We start from the raw sequence: 13,530 nt of genomic DNA, 5'->3' as shown, positions 1-13,530 counted from the left end.
AGAGAACAGAATGTATAAAGGCAGAATAGCAAAGTTGCAGTCTTCCATGCAGTGACTCAGGGATCCAAACTTATCTATATATATGTATACACACACACACACACACATAAATACACACATATATATGTGTGTATATATATGTATGTGTGTGTGTATGTGTGTGTGTGTATATATATCTTTTTTTTTTTTTTTTTTTTTTTTTTGAGAGACAGTCTCGCTCTGTAGCCCAGGCTGGAGTGCAGTGGTGCGACCTCGGCTCACTACAACCCCTGCCTCCTGGGTTCAAGTGATTCTCTGCCTTAGGCTCCTGAGTAGCTGGCAAACTTCTATTTAGCGGCCCTACCATCCACTGGAGCTGGGTGCTCTTCTCTAGATCCCCTGCATTTGACTAGCAGTTGAAGGAAGAGAGAGGGTGGAGGATCATGCATGGAAGGTTTTAATGGGGTAGCTGTGGTTGTAATGTTCATCATGTACACCTATTCTATTAGACTGCCCTGAACATGAGCCCAACTAAATGAAAATTAAGCTGGAAAATGTAATCTAGCTAGGTGTCCAGGAAGAAAAGCAGCATGAGTAGTCTCTACTGTATAGAACTGTGCCTGATTTTATTCCCCACATTTTTAGAGCCTCTTCAGCTCAACATCAGAAAGATTTAGGCCCTCAGTAAATACTTCTTGAACTGGCAAGGCGCGGTGGCTCACGCCTGTAATCCCAGCACTTTGGGAGGCCGAGGCGGGTGGATTACGAGGTCAGGAGATCGAAACCATCCTGGCTAACATGGTGAAACCCCGTCTCTACTAAAAAATACAAAAAATTAGCCAGGCGTGGCAGTGGGCGCCTGTAGTCCCAGCTACTTGGGAGGCTGAGGCAGGAGAATGGTGTGAACCCGGGAGGCAGAGCTTGCAGTGAGCCAAGATGGTGCCACTGCACTCCAGCCTTTGTGACGGAGCGAGACTCCATCTCAAAAACAACAACAAAAAAAACTTACTGAACTATTGAATAGTACATGACACAAGGCTGAAAAAGTAGCTTGGGACCAGGTTGCCTGGGGTCTTGAATATCACACTGCCTAAGGTGGCCTTTCTTACAGAGGCAGAGAGTCTTCCTATCAATAGTGCGCTGAGGCTTCCAGCAAAAACAAATGCAATTCAATACGGATAAGAGAGGACAGACATGAACCAAGGAAGTAGTTGTCTTACCACCCACCGTATTTCACTCATTTCTGGATATCATCTTATTGAAAAAACTTCAATGAAGTAGGAAGCATTTGAAGGTCAACTGAAATGATAGAAGTTGCAAACTATTGCCTCTGAATATAACTGGAAAAAAATAATATGCTGTTCAAGCAAGAGAAGGGGAGACTCAGTGGGAGGGTGTGCAGGTGGCTGGGGTATGGAGACCAGAAGTCTCAAACCACCTGAAAATCTCTGGGAAGTCCCATGCCAATCCCAGAGAGACTTGTGAGGTAGAAGCCTTGAAAGTAATGTGGCTAGAATTATAGAGCATTTGCAGTTTTGTTACTGGCTTATTTCACTTCGCATCACTCCCTCAAGTTTCATTCATGTAGTATGTGACAGGATTTCCTTCCTTTCTATGGTTCAATAATATTCCCTTGTATGTATATGCCACATTTTGTTTATTCACCTGTTGATAGGTATTTGAGTGGCTGCTACCTCTTGAAATATACTTACTATAATACTACTTTAAAGGGTTGAGATAGAAAAGGAAGGAAGGGAGGGAGGGAGGTAGGGAGGGAGGAAGGGAAGGAGGAAGGGAGGGAGGGAGGGAAAAGAAAGGAAGGACAAACAGATGGAAGGACGAAAGGAAATTAAAAGAGTAAAAGGTAAAAAGGTGATGTTCTAGAGAGCAACTAACAATCTACCCCAATGGTGAAACCCTGAGATGTAGTGTCCCCCTAGACCCGCAAGGAATAGAGATCTGATCCACCCAGGCTTCACCTTCTTGCTCCTCCCTTAGAGGCAATAATGGTTTTGAAAGGCTGCTTCCAAGATGCCCAAAGTCCTATGTTTCTGATGGCCTCCTTCTGCTGAGAGGTCTGCAACATGGGCTATTGTGCACCCTGGATTCAGAACGTGAGTGAGTACCCTAAAATGCTGACATGCCAACTCCCGCAGAATTTCCAAGAGCTGCATTCCATTTCCAAATCCCCATTCTTTTCCTCTGGGATTATTTCCAATCTGTGAATATGGAATGCAGCTTGTGATTATAAGTTCTGGTGTTGAGATCAAACAGACCTAGGTTTGCAAACTGGCTTCTGCCTTCACAATCTGTGTGTGTTTGAGGAAGTTAATTGATTTGCTTGAGCCTCAGTTTCCTTGGCAATGAAATGAGAATAATAAAAGTTCTCTCTTGGTTCTTTCCTCCAGATCTGCTCTCTACACATCAACATCCTGCTCTCTGCCAGGGAGACCAACCTGTATGAACCATACCAGTGGTTCTCATTCAGGACGGTTCCCCCCATACCTCCCTAGGGACAGTTGGAAATATCTAGAGATGTTTTTGCAGATCACAAAATGAAAAAAAAAAAAATGTACTCTGCAAAGTCACTGGAGTGGAGCTGCCCAAGGCTTTGGGAGCCTACCCCTTGCATCCGTGTGGCCTGGATGTGAGACATGAAGTCAAAGGTTATTGGCATCTGATGGGTAGGGGCTACAGATGCTGTTAAACATGCTATAATGCATAGGATATTTCTCTACAACAAAGAATTATTCAATCTTAAATGTCAATAGTTCAGAGGTTGATAAACCTTGGATTACCTCAGCAGGCTCTCTTGCCCTCTGGATTCTGGTTGACTTCAGCCAGTGGAGAGGCCTAGCAGGAATCAGCAGAGGAAGGAGAGGAAGGTTAAGCTACTGATTCCCACTGCTCCCACTCCAAAGGGTTACCTTGAGCTGGCTGTGTACCTCCATCAAAGGCCCTTGCTCTACCCAAGGCAGGCTTTTCTCCTTCTGGGTTCTGGCAACTGCTACCTATCCTCATCTTTTTGGCTTAGGGCAGGTAACATCTCTGTTGCTACCTTTGTAAAGAAGGTAAAAAGTGAAAACGTGATGTTCTGGACAGCAACTGACAGTCCACCCCAATGCTGAAACCCCGAGATGCAGTGACCACCTGGACCCACAATGAATAGAGATCTGATCCACCTGGGCTCCGTCCTTCTTGCCCTCCCTTAGCGGCAATAATGGATTTGAAAGGCTGCTTCCAAGATGCCCTAAGTCCTATGTGTCTGATGGCCTCCTTCCGGAAGGTCTGCAACATGGGCTACTGTGCACCCTGGATTCAGAATGTGAGTAAGTGCCCTAAAATGCTGACATGCCAACTCCCACAGAATTTCCAAGAGCTCCATTTCCAAATCCCCATTCTTTTCCTTTGTAAAGAAGGTAGCAACAGAGCTGTTACCACCCCTAAGCCAACCATTTTTTAAAAACATAGTACCCTTTCAAATTAACCCTCCTCTAATTATCATAATTTTATTGTATCATCTGTTTCCATGTAGGATTCTGAGTGGTATCAGGACCAACCTCATACAGCTGTTACGAGCTTTCAATGAGATAATAGATAGAAACGTTTGGCACAGAGAGAGGCCTGTTGTAAATGCCCAGTAAATCACAGTCTTCTCACAGGTCCACTTTGGGCATTGCTGTTACTCTGGGTGCTCTTGACAGATGATCCTCCCTTCACATGAGCCACCTGAAAATTTCTTTTTTAATTTGCAGCATACTTAAATCTTAGGAGTAGATCATTTTTTTTTTCCACAGCCGTGCTCCAGTGTCCAGAGAGAGCCTTTCTGCCATAGAGCTCAAATATGGCATTAAAATATGTTGTGAGTTGGAAAGCCTCTGCAGAAATTCCAGGCCTATATCTGCTCTCAGACTGCAAGACATTATTTGTGTTCCTGTCACATAAATTTGGGAGCCCTGTCCATGCTGGCCTTTTTCTCTCCAGGTTTCCTGACTCGATAGTAAAAATGGATGAGTCCAATTTTTATTCTTAGTGCCAGGAGGAAAATGGTAGGGTTATAGCCCACTGCAGATATAGTTGGACAAGATTCAAACTAGGCAAGGGAAATTGCCATGCTTCTACCCAAGAGAGCATGGGGCCTCGGGCTGCTTCACCATGGGTGAAATGCAAGACCGGAGTCTGGGCATAGAGCCTGTTTGAGGAAATGGAGGGGCCTATGGGGCAATTCATTCCTTCATCCCAATAATATATATTGATATTCTGAAGCTTTGGCATTTAAGCTTCTTCCACACTCTTACCTCCAGGATAGAGAACAGTAATAATTATGGATACTCTTCACATACCCATTCACAGTCTTGTTTAGAACTTGCAAAAGCTCTACAAAGTAGGTGTTCCTATTGACCCATTTTAAGATGAGAAAACTGAGAGCTGGGGAGGGTAAATCATGTACTCTAGTTTAGTGGTGAATTTCATATGCAGACAGTTGGACTCTAAGGTCAGACAGACCAGTATGAACATAAAAAAGTTATTTTGCCTTGCTGACTTTCTGTCTTCTATGACACAGAGATCGTGGTACCCACCTGACTGTCCCGTCTATAGCCAATACTACAGACTGGCAGCTAGCACTATTATTAACGAGTAAGGAACTTCCAGTCTGTCATCCCTGAGTTCCAATCCTGCTCCGCTTCTAAACAGCTATGCCCCTAGGGTAAATCATTTAACCTACCTGGGCTCATTTTTCTTATGTGCAAAACGTCCGCCTTACATGGTTACCATGAGGAGTCAAAAATCAATGCAAAGCTCTCCAAAGTGGAGCACACACACTCCAAGGTGGGGCTCAGGACGATCCACTGGGGTACAGACAGAATTAGAATTTCTACTTATAATTGATTTAATTTGTCTTCAAAAAAAATAAGCTTTTCTCATATTTAATGTATATCCGGACACTTGCCACCCACTTTTTTTTTTTTTTTTTTTTTTTTTTTGAGACAGGGTCTCACTCTGTTACCCAGGCTTGAGTGCAGTGGTGTAATCATGGCTTACTGCAGCCTCCATCTCCCTGGCTCAAGTGATCCTCCTACCCCAGTCCCCCAAGTAGCTGGAGCTACAGGCATGTATCACCACGCCTAGTTAAATTTTGTATTTTTTATAGAGACAGGGTTTTGCCATGTTGCCCAGGCTGGTCTCAAACTCCTGAACTCACACGGGATCTGCCCACCTCAGCCTCCCAAATTGCTGGGATTCCAGGCATAAGCCACCGCACCCAGGCTTGTATTTGATCTGTATGTCAACTCTTTTCTTTATTTTGCAATGCAAAGTAGCTGGTGACACCCCCTCATTCATTCACTTGCTTTTAGCGAATTGCCTTGTGTGGCAATTTATATGTGCCTGGGTAAATTTATGGGTTATAATACCAAGTTTTGTGACATAAAAAACATCCCTGCTAAGAATCTATTTATTAAAATACTAATGGGTAAATGCAAGTGAGCTGCTGGAAAATGATAAAACTCACCCTTCTTCCACTTCGGTTAGGGTTCTTCACGGGCCACCTTAAAAGGCAAAATAAATGATGATATAAACAGTGCTGACAAAACACTGCCCACCACCCGTTCAAAGCAAACTGTCATAAAATGGTTTGGATATGGATTTATACCCATTCTTATTAATCACAAATTTTTCCCTCTGTCTGACTTGTACCTGGAGTTACCATCTAATGATAGTCCATGACCACCACAATTAGCAACACATCAAATATTAATTATTGTAACTTAATTTCCTCCTTTTAGAATTGCTTAAAACTTGCATATGTTTCATAAGGTACTCAAAACACACCCTTTGACATTGTGTAAGTGGCTAATCAAATGTAATTATATCAGTGGCATGTGCTTCAAATCACTTTTGTGGATGGGGGGAACAATTTTAAAAGTGTGGGGACACCTAAGCTTATGTATATAATAAGGTAATTAACTCGAAATCTGCCATGCTGTAGATTCTCAATAAAAAGCAACTGTTATTAACAATTTCCTATTTATTGAGCATTTACTGCATACAATTTTTTTACAAATCTTAAAAACACTTTTATTATGAAAACTTTCAAACACCCAAAACATAGAATCACTTAATGACCCCCGTGTACCCCAAACCCAGCTTCAACAATCAACGTCATTTTGCCAAACCTGTTTTATCTCTTCCCCCATTTATTTCTCCAAATTATTTTAAAGTAAATCCTGTATCATTTCCCCTGTAAACAGCTCTGTATAGATCTCTAACTGATAAAGACTTTTGTTTAACCACCTTGCCATTTTCGCACTAAAATTATCTTAGTATTACATTATGCACTACAACATACACACACTAATTCTCTTAATGTCATCTACTGTGCAATTATTATTATTATCTTTTGAAAATGCAAGCAGGATCAGACTCCTCCTGGGGTACCCCATCTTCTCTCTTTCACAACCATACCCATTCTCTACACAGAGGCAAAGTCTAACACCACCGGCTCCTGCTGTCCCCACCCCAATCCCCTGCTTTTCCCTTCACACTGTGGGCCCATTCCTTCTGGAGTCCCTGAAATACCCTCCTCAGTCCCTCCCTGCTCAGCACGCTGCCCGGCTGGCTCCTTTCCCTGTTCTCCCCAGAGCCAGCTCCTTCTCAACCTTCAGGCCTCAGCTCTAAGGTCACCTTGGCAGAGGGGCCTTTCTCAACCGTCCATGCAGGACCCTAGTTGCCATTTTTGCTCCTTCACTGTGATGAGTGCTCATATGTCTCTGAGCACTCATCACAAAGCTGAGGTTTGTAACTTGCTTCTTGCCTGTCCCCATCATTGACCAGGAAGAGCTGGGTCTGTTCTATTCACTAGCCTTGTCCTGGGGTTGAGCTGAAGGCTTGGGAGACAGTAGCAACCAACACATATCGTTGAACAGAAATGAACAATGAAACCATGATCTTACCCCCTGCTTCCTGTTCATTCCCATCTTATCTTCCAGCATCTGTTCTTGCTTCTCCTCCAACCTGTACGGTCTTCTACCTTCTTCTCTATGGACCACCTGTCCTTCACCACATCCTCTCCATCCCCCTGAATCTGTCCTCGCTTCCCTCACCAAGTTCATCGTATCGCTCATGCATCTCTCACCCTCACTATACACTGTGCTCCTTGAAAACCCATGTTTCCGTCCTACTCATCTTTGTAGTCCTGCACAGTGCCTGGAGCACAAGCCTGGGATCTCCATCAAGTTTTTAGGACCAAAAAAAGGAACCATCTGGGCGGGAAGGCAGAGTTAAGCCCAAAGGGTCAGGGAATGCAGAATAAATAATATAGCAGGGCTCAAGGACAGGGCCCAAGGACATAATGGAATGTCATACCAGGAAGGTTTGGATCAGTTGTTGAGATCTAAACGCTGAACAAGTGAGAAGGTCCCAGGCTTCCATTTAAGGACATGCCAGATGTGATCTCGGGGAGATGGAACCCTTTAAACAAACCTAGAATAATCAGAATATAAGCTCCGCTAGGAAGAAGCTCCCCTAGGGGAGGAATTTTTATCTGTACCGTTCACTGCTGTATCTACTATGCTTGGTACATAGTAGGTGCTCAGTGAAGATTTCTTGAATGAATAAATGAATAAATAAACTCAGGGCTGGATGAAGACAAGGCAGAGGTACAAACTGGAGATAAGCAGAGGCAGGATAATACCTATTTCCTCAGCAGCCCTGGGAAGCACCTAAGAAACAAGACACAAACCTGCCAACCCTATGATGGTCAATACCAAACCTATTTCATTTAAATTTGTATTTCCAATATTCAACTGACTCTGGCTCCTAACAGTGCTCAATTTGTTGTGGAATACATGGCTGCTTTTGCAAGATGAATGCCAGCATTATTTAGCTTCAGATGAATTAGGGTTTTCAAAGCTCTTCATGTCTTTAGTGAAAATTCTATATTAGTTCAATTTCTAAGTTTTTGTTAGCTCTGTTTTTAAGCATTGGATCAATTCCAACTTATCAATCAAGGTCAGAGCTGTCATTAGAGCATCTGCTTTGCTAACATGAGTATGTTTATATTTTATTGAGTTTTCTATTTTTACAAGCCTGACATACTAGTACATGCCAGGCCATCTCCAGATTAAGACACTATAAATGGAACAGCAGCATCTTATGAGCTATTAATAGATTGTCAATGAGGAAAGGAGAGAGGTTCTGAAGATACATAGCTTTGGCAAATTTTACATTAAATACAGAATTATTCAATGCAGGATTGTTCAGAGCCTTTATTACATTAATGTGAAATTATGATTCCACTAAGAAAGGGTGCCAGAAGATGTAGTTCTCAAAGTTATTTATTGGTGGAACCCTATTTTAGGTGTTTTTCATGGGACAGCATTTAGCAATTCTGAGGTTATTGTTCCCAGAGCCCAGCTTAGAAAACGCTGTTTTCCACAATACCAAACCATGAGGCTTTTTGCAGTTTCCAAACCACTTAGTTTGCTTAAATAACTGTTCTACCATAATTAAGGGAGGTGTGCACTTATTCACACTTCTCATCCACTCCTCTTGAGAACAGAAGAACAAGAATCCAGAGAGACTGGGCTTTGATATGAGCTTGACTTAATACAAATTACAGCTCTGCCACTTACCAATTGTATAACATCCTACAAATTAATTACTTCTTAGCTTTAGTTTTCTCATCCATAAAAATAAGAACAATGACAGCACAGTAGACAGATGCCATAGACATCATGGTCAGTGATATGCTTGACAGGGTATGGCAAGGCCTGGTACAGAGTAGGCAATATTTCATTCATCAAATATCAGGCACAGTGGAAACTCTGGATGTAGCTATAAACAAAACAGACTGAAGTCCCCCGCCCTTGGGAGATTCTAGCCCAGCAGCGATAGAAAGGTAGACAGAAGTGGACAGGACTCCCCAGATAGTCCCCAAAGTGCAGCCAGGGTGGACACCAGAACTCTAGGGCTACATGAGAAGTCTCTGGCCAAGTTCCTGGTGAAAGGAAAATTGTGAATTGTCCTGTTGCCAAGATCCACCTGAATGCTGCCTGTGCACAGTCACTGTAGCCTAATTCATAGCAGAGGATGCCTTGATCCCTCCTGCTCCCCAGTATGACGGGGGCTCAGAACAGCAGAACACCTGTGTAGCCTCACACTACAGTGTCTGGACACACATGCCAGCCAGCCCCACAGTGAGGACCAAAGACACAAAAGGAGATCATTTCAGGTGAAACTCATCAACTGTAATGAAATCTCCATGTTTGCTGCCAGAGACTGATCCCACAGACACTTGCAGGTGATAAAGCCAGGCCAGGAGGCTGGAGCCCCATTTATTATAAAGCGGCTCCTGCAACTTTTTGAAACGGCAACCCACACCTCGATGAGCAGATGCTCTGTACTGTTTTGTACTTGTCTCCCAATGATGGAGCCAAATGATCCACTGAGCTGCCTGCATCTTCTCCATCAGCTGCCTGCCTGGAAGATGGAGAAGTTGGTCTCTAACTGCACTTTATTTTTCTCCTTCTGCTTGCCTTCCTCCCATGGCAGCTTTCGTACAGGCACTGGGCATTTAATTGTACATGCCACTATTCATCGTGTCCAGAGCTCAAGCAGGGGCTGCTGGCCCTAGCTGCTTCACACTGCAGGCTGAGCGCGCTCTGATTCCTGTCCCATCTGCTTCATGAATCATAGTTCATGTTCTCATAATGATCTCATGTTTTGGGCTCAAGAGGGAGATCCTAGGAAGCTCAAGAAGAAGGTGAAGTATTTAGTTTGCACCAAATGAGGAACAGAACTGTGCATACTTCCTTTGTATATCAATTAGCAGCATATGGTGAGAGCCAAACACACTAATAAAGTTATAAAGAAATATAGGGGTAAGGGAGACAGATGCTTTCTCATAGGTGCTGGCAAGAACGCATGCTGTTAACGTTGCCATTTCCCAAACAGATTGTCTGAACACCTGCGGACGTTCAAGGGCCTTCCTACTCTCAAGTACTCTCCTTGGTGTCTCTTTCAACAAGATGGTCGTAATTCAGGGAGAGGTATGGTGTTTAGGGTGGAGAGACTATGTGACAAGTTTCATCTCACACCTGAGGCCGGCTGGATTGCTGTGTTGAGAAGGATTCTGAGGCTGCACTTGGGCTCAGTGGGAACAAAGGCAAAAATCAGTTATTGTGTTTGTCATAGTGGGACATGGAGCAGGAAAACGCACATGCACCCATTGGACCTGTCGGCGAATGGAAAGAGTCCTCACTGACAAATCGAACATCCTGCAGTCCTGAGGAAGTCATTCCCTTTCCTCAGCCTTGGTTTCCTGATCTGTAAAATCAAGATGGAGATAATATTTCCATTATGGTGTCATGGTAAAGATCAAACCAATGAAGTGTGTAATAAGGCTTTGAGAGCTAGAAGGCATTATGCAAATAGGAGGTAATATACTTGTAAAAATATCTATGTATGCACCTGAGTGTACGTGTGTTTGCTTTTCTAATGCTCTAGAGAGACGTTCTGAACCTTGGCACTTTGATATTTTGTATTGGATCATTCTTTGTTAGGAGGGGCTGGCTTCTGCCTTGGCCTCCACCCACTCCATGCTGGTAGCACCGCACCCCTCAACAGTTATGACCATCAAACATGTCTCCCAGACATTGATTGCCAAATGTCTGCTCAGGGAAAGTTGCTCCCAGTTGAGAGCCACTGGCCTAGCGCAGTAGTTTCTCCTCTGGCTGCACATTAGACTGACCTTGGGGGGCTTTTATAACTATGTCCATGGCAGGCTTAAGCTCCAAACAGGAAGTTTGTATTTAATTGGTCAGGGATGGGTGGGGCATCAACAGTTATCCCAAGGTGATTCCAATACACATTGCAGAATTGAGAGCCTTTCACAAAAGGAAGGAGGGAATCCTTTCTAAGAGAACATAAGTTCTCCTCTCTGGAAAGTTACAACCCCATGGGTTCCCCAGCTGTGCCTAAGACATGAAGCCACATGCTCTTTTAGGGAAAGGCCAGGGGTCCTTCTCGTGGGGAGAAATCAAGGAGAAGGTTCCCCATGCCCCAACCCAATATGCAATGTCCTTCCTCTATTTAACCACAAGAATTTTATTTTTTTAATGAGTTTATGAACGATGTATCCTTTCACAGATGACTGAGAGAATGTGATGAAGAAGATAATGAAACAGGATGGATATCCACGCACATCCATCTTGAAGCAACTTTTCAAAGACAGTGGAAGCCCTAACATCCCCTTGATGAAACGATGCTACACAGAAACATAGCAAGTAACATATGACTGGGTACAAATGGTAAAATTAAAGGCAAACATTGTTGATGAGCTCACCAGAGCTTGAAGTATTGAAGCACAATATTAGCCTTGGTGGAAAATAACTTCATTGAAATATGTCCTTCCTGCCACACAGCTTTCCTAAGACTCTGAAAGCATTCTGTCTCTTTCAGCCTCTTGCTCTCTGTCACCAGGCATTTTCAATAGAATGAACAGAGAAGACAGTTTGGGAATGAAAGTAAAGGATAATTGAAGTCTTGCCTTGATCTATTGTTACAACCGAATAAGCAGAAAGACAAATAAGCAGAGAGACAAATACGCAGTCCCTGCTTAGACCCTCATGGAAGCCCTTCAGCTCCTGGGGCCAGCGGAACAGGCAGTCCATCAGCATATACTTACAGGACACCCAACATAAATAAGTCACTGCGCTATGCTCTCCAGGGGATACAAAGATGGATAAGATGCAGATCCTGCCTTCTAGCTGTTTGTAGTCTAGTTAGGGACCTATAAAAACATAATCAATAATACTGCATGGCCTGAGCTTAAGTCCAAACAAATGACATCAAAGAGAGACACCAAGCTGGCGGTTTCACAGGAAACCAAGCAAACATTGGACATAGAGACCCATCAATGCAGTCAGTCCCCCGGCATTGTTTCTTATGAACTGATGTGCACACATCTGTTAGTCTCCTGAATGAAGGAGGAAAGCACCCAGTCAAGAGTCATGTGACACAGAAAAGCTGGAATGACGCCTGTATCCTGCTTGGACACAGCAATCAGCTGTGTCACGGTATAAGAGATGGGGGGTGGAGTAGGCACAGGCAGAAGCAAAGAGGGTAAGGCAGAGGGTCAGAGGCAAGTGTCACCTCCCCTCTCTGAGTGGTGAACAATGGCTAGACCAGCAGGGACTTATGGAGGGTGCAGAGAAGGGGAAGCTCTTGCCCTCTGCCATGGAGCAGAAGCAGCCTTTGGGGCAGACCTTGGTTTTTCAGCAGAGAAAAACAGGATCTCAGTATGTGGCAAGGATATGACCAGGGTGCTCTCAGGAAAGCAGCATGAGACTGTACATGTGTGGCCCCTGTGTGTCACCCTTTGGGGATTGCTGGACACATTTGGCTTATCTTTTAGGGATCTTTCAGCAGATATCTTTATTCTGAGCTTGGGAGCTGGGGTAATGCTCTATGATACTAGTGGATGGGTAAAAGGAAGATAAGCAGAAAACACACAGGAGGAAAGCCTGCTTTGAATATGTTTGCCTGTAAAACTATGTGTGAGGCGAGCAGTACTGTAAATAATCAGCACTACACCGGTTGAGACCAACATGTCACTAGGATCAAGCCCCTGAAATCTCTCTTGGCCAAGGATGTTGTGCTTGAATCATGACCTCTAGCCCTGGGGGTGTCAAGGAGCCTGATCTGGTGTCTCGTGTCACCAGTGAGTCTTTGCTTGGGCCACTTGAGACTTCAGGGGGGACTTCCAGATTGTTGCTATGAGGTTACCACCTAGTCCAAGCCCCTTTCTCCACTTGGGGCTACCACCTAGTCCAGGCCCCTTTCTCCATTACCTCTTAACTGGTCTCCTTGCCCCGAAAGCATATGCTTCATACAAGAAGCAGAGGAAGCCTTTTGCAGCTCCAATTAGACCTCAGCACTGCCCTGCTCAAAAAACTTCCAGTGGCTTCCCTTCTTACTTATGGTGAAATTCACATTTCTTTCCACACACATTTGGCCCCACAGTGTCTACCCTGCTTCCTTCCCAAACTTTTCCAAACTCTGTTTTGCTCATTTCATTCCAGTGCCAATGGCTCTGGACATCTAACCCATTTTCTTTTTTCTTTTTTTCTTGAGACGGAGTTTTGCTCTGTCGCCCAGGCTGGAGGGTAGTGGCGTGATCTCTGCTCACTGCAAGCTCCGCCTCCTGGGTTCACGCCATTCTCCTGCCTCAGCCTCCCGAGTAGCTGGGACTACAGGCACCTGCCACCACACCCGGCTAATTTTTTGTATTTTTAGTAGAGACGGGGTTTCACCGTGTTAGCCAGGATGGTCTTGATCTCCTGACCTCGTGATCTGCCTGCCTCGGCCTCCCAAAGTGCTGGGATCACAGGCATGAGCCACCGCACCCAGCCCCTCTAACCAATTTTCTACCCAAGAGTCTTTACACTTGCTGCCAACATATTATTCCCCACATACCTCATAACTTTTCCATCTCCTCATTCAGGTCTCCACTCAAATATTATGTCTCCAGACAGCCCCTCCCTGACCGTG

The 13,530-nt window shown here is 44.3% G+C and overlaps 1 protein-coding gene across 5 annotated transcripts in view; it reads left to right on the top strand.

The window, feature by feature from the left end:
- Positions 1-13,530, top strand: part of MPHOSPH6 (M-phase phosphoprotein 6) — a 1,084,238-nt gene that overhangs the window by 680,800 nt on the left and 389,908 nt on the right. Inside the window, exon 1 of one of the 5 annotated variants that reach the window (XM_050775063.1) lies at positions 5,887-5,891. The exons of the other annotated variants lie outside the window; for them this stretch is intronic. The gene's annotated coding sequence lies outside the window, so the exon portion shown is untranslated. Of the gene's footprint in view, positions 1-5,886; positions 5,892-13,530 lie in introns of those variants that run through there. 5 annotated transcript variants of the gene reach the window in all.

Source organism: Macaca thibetana, chromosome 20 (assembly GCF_024542745.1).
Source record: "Macaca thibetana thibetana isolate TM-01 chromosome 20, ASM2454274v1, whole genome shotgun sequence".
Classification (NCBI taxonomy): Eukaryota; Metazoa; Chordata; class Mammalia; order Primates; family Cercopithecidae; genus Macaca; species Macaca thibetana.
The sequence above is the reverse complement of the archived record's forward strand: the minus strand, read 5'-3'. Positions and strand labels throughout refer to the sequence as shown.